This window comes from Rhipicephalus sanguineus, chromosome 5 (assembly GCF_013339695.2).
Source record: "Rhipicephalus sanguineus isolate Rsan-2018 chromosome 5, BIME_Rsan_1.4, whole genome shotgun sequence".
Classification (NCBI taxonomy): domain Eukaryota; kingdom Metazoa; phylum Arthropoda; class Arachnida; order Ixodida; family Ixodidae; genus Rhipicephalus; species Rhipicephalus sanguineus.
The window spans coordinates 50,005,130-50,011,129 of record NC_051180.1 but is presented as its reverse complement, the minus strand read 5'-3'; positions in this window follow the sequence as shown (position 1 = coordinate 50,011,129).

Sequence of the window (6,000 nt, the reverse complement as noted above, 5' to 3'; positions counted from 1 at the left end):
AATCATTACTGTTTTAGTAAAAGAAATAATTTCCATAGATTTTTGTCTTACTGCGAGGTATGTAGCCTTACTCTCTGAAAGTTCATAATGGGTTGCCAGGAACGTCGTTGAAAACTTCTCCGGGTTAATTTTGACCACAGGCCATTCAAGATGCACGTAAATCCAAGAACACGAGCGAATGCCCTTGCGTTTCGATCGCTCTCATCCAAATTTGGCTGCCGTAGAGGAGAATCAAACTCATGTGCTTAGGTGCCATGGGCACCGATCTTCTGTGATGTGTAGTGTTCGGATATAAGTGAGAAGATAACAACAAGCGGGGACGGGAGAAAATGCCATAGCACCACGAAAGTTTTCTTTTCGCTTCGTCGTATGTTTCGTTCATCTCCTGCTCCCTGTTTTTCTTTTTTTTTCCCTGGTATTCGGGATATTTGTGACATGCCAGCGCGCCGATATAGGTCGCAGACAGGAAAAAGAATCGCGTCGCAATTGGAAATGGATCTGGAAACGAAAGCGACCGCTGCTGTGACATAAAAGAAAGGACGACACGCGGAAGGTCACCGCCTTCTACGAGCGCAAACAGAGCAGCGTGTGTTTACACACCGCCGATGGTTGTTGCCATGTGTACTTTCCCGTTTTGTCGCAGCAGAAGCTCTGTGCCTTTGACTCGAGTAATAGAATATCATCCCTCGATTGGCCAATGATTCGGCTAAGACGTTCTAAGCTACAATTACCGAATACACCGATACTATATCGGTAAATAAACGCGCGATCACTGTGTCCGTAGCTAACCTCTTGCCCTTCCAAACGGGCCGGCTCAAAGGGCACCGACAGCGTTCTAATTTTGATAAGCGATCAACGAACTGTCGGTGCGTTCGCCAGGGCACCTATTTGCGTACACTCCAAGTTTATCTTGGTTCCCATCAAACACAGCCGGCGTCGATAATGTCGATGCGAAAGCCTTGTATAGCACCCTGTCGCCAAGATGGTTCGAATAAGGCGACCTTAATACGATGTCCGTGCCACACAACACGGAGAATTCAGAACCATCAATCAATGGCAATCCCCGAACAAGCACGCTTCCCGTTCGATGCGCTTTTTTCGGAGTGGCCCCCATATGTATTCGCTTAATACCGCATATTACGCCTCTGAATTAGAGTGGAACACGCTGAACCCCTTGCAAACGTGTATACTTGTTAAGCGTTTTTCTAAACGGGTGTTTTCGAGAGAACGTCTCGACTAATTGTCGTGGGAGAAAGGAAAAGACGTCGGTTACCTGTGCGACCTGACCCAACACGAACATTTTAAGAGTTGTTTCTAATTCCGGCGAATTATCCCCACACGATCCCGCGCATTTCAATACCCCTATTCCTACTTATTTATTATTTTTATTTTTACATACTGCAGCCCAATTTGGGCTATCGCACGAGTGGGTTTTTTCTACATCAGCACACACAAGAATACAACTCTAAACAACAAACAACAAGAATAGAACTCTTAATAAACAAATCGCGAATCAATACATTCATGCAAGAGAGAGAGAGAGTAACGAAGAGGAAAGGCAGGGAGGTTAACCAAGCTTTGGCTCGGTTGGCTACCCTGCACTTGGGGTGGGGGAGTAAGGGGGAATAATAGAAAGGAAAGGGTAGAGAAGAAAGAAGAAGAGTAAGGAAGAGATGGATGAACAGCGTGAAACTACACAACACGAACTCGCGCTGTTAGTTCACAGGCGCTCGTGATGTCCGGTGGTCCTCAAGAAGCACAAGATGGCTTTCGTGGCCTTGCGCATATGCGAGACCGTAGGCCAAGGTCCTAAGATCTTCTTTTCTGTCAGTGGTCTTGAGTCCAGGTGACGGAGCTTGACTTCCATACTACGTCGTTGAGCCTGATATGATGGGCACTGGCAGAGAATGTGTTCAAGCGTCTCCTCGCAGGCGCAAATGTTGCATGCCGCACTGCCGGCCATTCCAATGAGACACGAATACGCATTCGTAAATGCCACGCCCAGCCACATGCGGCACAGTAAAGTTGCAAGAAATCTTCTAAAGGCAATGATCTACTTGACCCAGGCAATACATTCCATTTTTCTACAGTGTGCGGAAAGAGGCTAAATTTAAACAGCTTAGTGCGTGGATGGAACGGTGTCAGGTTGAGTGTGTGGCTATTCCAGGCGGGTTTCAGTTTATCAGGAGAGAGATATTCGTTAGTTAATGTGCAGCGTAGGGCATTAACAAGAATATGCAGCAACTTTAGGCATTCGAGATAGCGTCGCTCGGACAGGGTTTGTAGACCTAGCGTAGCAAGGTGAGAGGAGGGTGAGAAATTCCAGTCGTAACGGCGGAAAATAAAACGAATGGCTTTCTTCTGAACGGATTCTAGTGTGCTGATGTCCGATTTCTTATGAGGGTTCCATACGGGGCAGGCATACTCGAGGATCGGACGGATGAGCGATTTATACGTTGGCAATTTTGTTTCGCGTGGAGCATATTTTAATGTACGATTTAGGTAGCCCAGTTTCTTTAACGCTTTATTGAAAGTGTATTCGATATGTTTAGACCAAGACATACTGGGTGTAAAGATCAGGCCTAGGTACTTATAATCGGACACACGTTTCAGAGAGGAGCCGTTGAAAGAATAATCGAACAAAGAAACGGAAGTGCGTTTACAGAAGAAAAGAGTGACTGTTTCGACAAAGTTTATGTTCATTTGCCATGTGTCGCACCACCTGCAAAATTGTGCAAAAGAATCATTAAGTAAAATGTGGTCACCAGTGGTATTAATTACATTGTATAGTAATAGTCATCAGCGTAAAGCCAGATTTTCGCAGACACGTAATTGGGAAAATCATTTATGTACAATAAGAACAAAAGTGGACCCAGGACCGAACCCTGGGGGACTCCGGATGACACATTCACAACAGACGAGTTTGGGGAATTAAAAGAAACAAACTGAGAACGCTTGTTCAAAAGAGCTAGCAATCCAGCCAACTAAGCAATAATTGTTGAGAATAGCGTGAAATTTATGCGGAAGTTTAGAATGTGTAACAGTGTCGAATGCCTTTGAATAGTCGATGAAAATTGTATCAATTTGGTAACCAGAGTCTAGAGCGTGCGAAATGTCGTGCGAGAATTCTACAAGCTGAGTTTGTACTAAAACCTTGGCGAAAACCATGCTGGGCATCACTCAGGATGTTATTATTTTCAAGAAACCCCATGATATGCTTAAAGATTGTGTGCTCTAAAAGTTTACATGATTGAGACGTTAATGAAATCGGGCGATAGCTTGATTGTGACTGCTTGCTGCCAGATTGATGCATAGGAAAATGTTTTGGCTAATTTCCAAGCTGAAGGAACCGTTCAGGTGCATAAGGACTTTTGAAAAATTACGGTCAAATAGCGGCTGGTCCACTCACAATATCTAAGAAGAAAAATATTAGGAATGCCATCAGGACCGAGAGATTTCTTATTTCCTAAGTGCCCACTATGAAGGCACTAATACCCACAAACACACACAAGTGTTGAGTACTACGTACTTAAATCAAGTGCCGTAAGGCATGTTTGGAGTTACCAAAGTACTTACCATGGGCACGACGGTTCTCCGAAATACAAGGAATCGAAATCGCACGCTAAAATTTAGCAATGCAAGATTTTAGCCGCTGAACTACCACGGCGGGGGCGGCTGAAGTAGATTCCCGTACCTGGCAAGGCAGTTTCATTGAATTCGCCTCTGGCACATGAAATAAAGAAGAGAATAAGGACAGTTTCCGCATCGGGAATGTCACGAATCTTCGAGGGGTTGTGTTAGCGTAATTAGAAAACGTTTACGGAAACATTTAATCCGGAAGCCCACTGAATACCTAATGAAATAACGACAGCAGATGAAGCCATTGTCACTGCATTTCAAAAACAGTGAGCTGCAAATATCCACTGACGTCATTTTGTGCGCAATAACCAACAATTTTTTAATGGCCGAGCGACTATTTAGGCAGGGCATTTTTTAGCCACGGAATCGCAACATTCATCGTTGATTTTGAGCAGCTTAGAGGCAGAGGAGATGGGCAGTGAGACAAAACGAAAAAGAGAAAATCGGCAGAAGCGCTACACAGAGATGTATCGATATCGGAGGCCTTCACCTATACTTAGCTGTGTTCGATAAATGGCGACGGCAAACAACGGCCGGCAAAAAAAAAAAAAAAAAGAACTCAGCCTGACACCGAGGCCCTCCATCAGAGCTGAACAGCCGCTATTTATTCAAAGGCGGAATTCATTTCCAGAAACAAATAAACAAAAATCGCACCTATAGAGCAAACAGGCATCGAATGTAGGCAATCATCCGTAAGTAAGGAGACGCGCTGGCTTTTGCTTGAGGCAGATGTCCTTTCCTATAAAAAATAAAAAGAACGACAGTAGAAATCGTGCCGTTCTTAGTTTTTTCTAGTGTTATACAGCGAAATGTTGTGTATTGAAAGAAGAAAATTAACGAAAACGAACAACAACAACAAAAACGATGAGTGAACGTTTTTTTTTTTTTTTCAAATGAGAATTGTAAGGCTAATACAGAATGCTTTGCTGCTGGACGAGTTGGATAATGGTCATAAAATAAAAGCAGAGCGCAAAAAAATATGGGTCATAGAAAGACACAAAGATGGGGCGAGCGGTTGTCTTTTTTTACGCACTGCTTTCAACGCGATAACGTTAAAAAGCTCGTTTCGCAGAAATTCCGGTGTCGGCGTCTTTCGTTGTTAGCGAAAAATCAGCGTTGTCCGTGACCGAAAAATCGAGAAAGACGCAAATAAAATAACAAATACAAATGATTGGTTCGAGCGAGAATCGAACCCAGGCCTTCTACGTGGCAAGCAGGTGTTCTACCATAGAGCACGCCATTGCTTGAAACAGCTTCGAAAAAAAAAAAAAAACACTATATGAGTGTCTTGTAGTGGGTGGAATCTCCTTAACGCATGCAGTACTGTTGCAAGGCAGAAGCGTTGAATCACGTCAGACGTCAAAACATGTGAATTACCCAACGAGTGGATGTTTTAAAGGTCCACCCATTACAAAGCGCTCAGACATATTTAATCATCATCAGCTGCAAAACCATCAATAAAGTGAGCAGCTGCGTGGGTTCGCGTGTTGCCTTACGGACGCGTAGTGGGCCCTTCGCTGATTCGCAAAACGAAGAATTATGGAGTGGTGGGCACTGTGCAGATGTACTTGCAGTAGGCATTCTAGGATAGTTTGAAACGGCTAATGTAAAGCGCACAGACGTTCGTTTCCCTATGGCACGGTTGAGGCATGCACCGAGAACCGGAGCCAGGCTAGCAGTTGAGAAGGCGATGCGCACGGGGCTCGATTGAGCTATCGCGTTCTGCTCTTGAAGGCGAAGCTCAAGCGTCCTCCAAGTATTTATTTTATGAGAATTGTATATGCCCAACACCATTTTTCTCCTCGCAGTCGCGAATTTTGATTATCTGTCAACAATTGCGTCAATGCTGCGGAGTTTTATTCCGAAATGATGCAAACTCTTTCGATAGAGCCAGAGTGCTAGAGTGACTCACTGTGTAGTCTGTAATCATAATCTGTAGCTGTATTTTCTTAAGAATTCGATCACTGACACAGAGCCCCCTCACGAGTTGAGTATTGACTGGAAGCATTAAGAGGAAGAAAAAACGAAAGAAAAATGCATTTGCAGTATTTGGCACGTCGTACGTACCATCAAACATGTTTGCACTTTCAGTAACTCATTCTTGTGGAATGATTCGGATACACTGAATTGTGTATAAGTTGCAGCAAAAATACTCCCCTTTCAGAGTGTACTAAAACACTAAAAAAAATTGGCGATGCTTGCACTAAGCCGCACAAGGCTTGACACAGCGAAACTGGACGATTTTGAAGATTAATTTGGTTGCTTCTAGGTTGTTTCTAGGTTGCTTCTAGGTTGCTTCTAGGTTGCTTCTAGGTTGCTTCTAGACCTTAGCTAGGTGGTGACTAGAGGCCGGATTTTTAG